Below are 1795 nucleotides of genomic sequence, written 5' to 3'. Positions count from 1 at the left end.
AAAAAAAAAAAAAAAAAAAAAAAGTTAAAATAAGGGCCGAGCTCAGTGGCTTACCTCTGTAATCCCAGCACTTTGGGAGCCTGAGATGGGTGGATCACCTGAGGTCAGGAGTTGGAGACCAGCCTGTCCAACATGGCAAAACCTCATCTTTACTAAAAATACAAAAATTAGCCAGGCATGGTGGTGGGCACCTGTAATTCCAGCTACGCAGGAGGCCGATGCAGGGGAATCACTTGAATCTGGGAGGTAGAGCTTTTGCTGCACTCCAGCTTGGGCAACACAGTGAGACTCCATCTCAAAAAAAAATAAAAATAAAAGTTAAAATACGGCCAGGCGCAGTAGCTCACGCCTGTAATCCCGGCACTTTGGGAGGCCGAGGCGGGTGGATCACGAGGTCAAGAGATCGAGACCACCCTGGTCAACATGGTGAAACCCCATCTCTACTAAAAATACAAAAATTAGCTGGGTATGGTGGCACGCGCCTGTAGTCCCAGCTACTCGGGAGGCTGAGGCAGGACAATTGCTTGAACCCTGGAGGCGGAGGTTGCGGTGAGCCAAGATTGTGCCACTGCACTCCAGCCTGGGTAACAAGAGCGAAACTCCATCTCAAAAAAAAAAAAGATAAAATATGGAAAAAAATATATACCATGCAAACATTAATCAAAAGAAAGCTGGAGTAGTTATACTACAATGAAACAAAGTAGATTTCAAAGCAAGGAAGATTACTAGGATAAAGAGGGACAGTTTATAAAGATAAAAGTATCAATTTATCAAAACATAACTCTCCTAAATATGTATGTGTCTAATAGCAGTTACAGAAAGCAAAAACAAACAGACCCTAAAGGAGGAATAGATAAATCCACAATAGGACTGGAGATCAGTAATTGATGAAGATAGTAGAAAGAAAATGGGCAAGAATATAAAAAAACTTTTTTTTTGAGATGGAGTTTTGCTCTTCTTGCCCAGGCTGGAGTGCAGTGGTGCAACCTCAGCTCAATGTAACCTCTGCCTTCCAGGTTCAAGTAATTCTCCTGCCTTGGCCTCCCAAGTAACTGAAATTACAGGCATGTGCCACCATGCCTGGCTAATTTTGTATTTTTAGTATAGACAGGGTTTTACCATGTTGGTCAGGCTAGTCTCGAACTCCTGACTTCAAGTAATCCACCTGCCTCAGCCTCCCAAAGTGTTAGGATTATAGGCATGGCCACTGTGCCCGGCCAGAATATAAAAACCTTGAACAACACTATCAACCCACTTGACCCAATTGACATTTATAGGCAACTCTATCCACGTATACATTATTTTCATGTGCACACTGAACATTCTCCAAAATAGATCATATGCAGGACCATAAGACACATTTCAACAAATTCAAAAGAATTGAAGCCATTCAAAGTATGTTCTCCGACCACAAAATAACTAAATTGACAATCAATAACAGGAATATTTCTGGAAAATCCTCAAATATTTGGAAACTAAAAAATACAAATTATGTATGGCTCAGCCAGGTGCGGCGGCACACACCAGTAATCCCAGTTACTCGGGAAGGCTGAGGTGGGAGGATCACTTCAGCCTGGGAATTCACAGATAGCCTGAGTAATATAGAAAGATTCTGTCTCTAAAAAAATAAAAGTAAAAAAAAATAGTAATGCATGTTCCAAGGAGGAAATCACAAAGGAAACTAAAAAAAGTTTTTCAACTAAATTTTTAAAAATGTCAAAATTTGTGGGACACAACTGAAGTTTATAGCATAAAATGCCTATTATCGCAGTCAACCTCAGCCAGGAGCAATTCT

Source organism: Sapajus apella, unplaced genomic scaffold, assembly GCF_009761245.1.
Source record: "Sapajus apella isolate SASKATOON/1434 unplaced genomic scaffold, GSC_monkey_1.0 scaffold12, whole genome shotgun sequence".
Classification (NCBI taxonomy): domain Eukaryota; kingdom Metazoa; phylum Chordata; class Mammalia; order Primates; family Cebidae; genus Sapajus; species Sapajus apella.
This window is presented reverse-complemented; position numbering follows the sequence as displayed.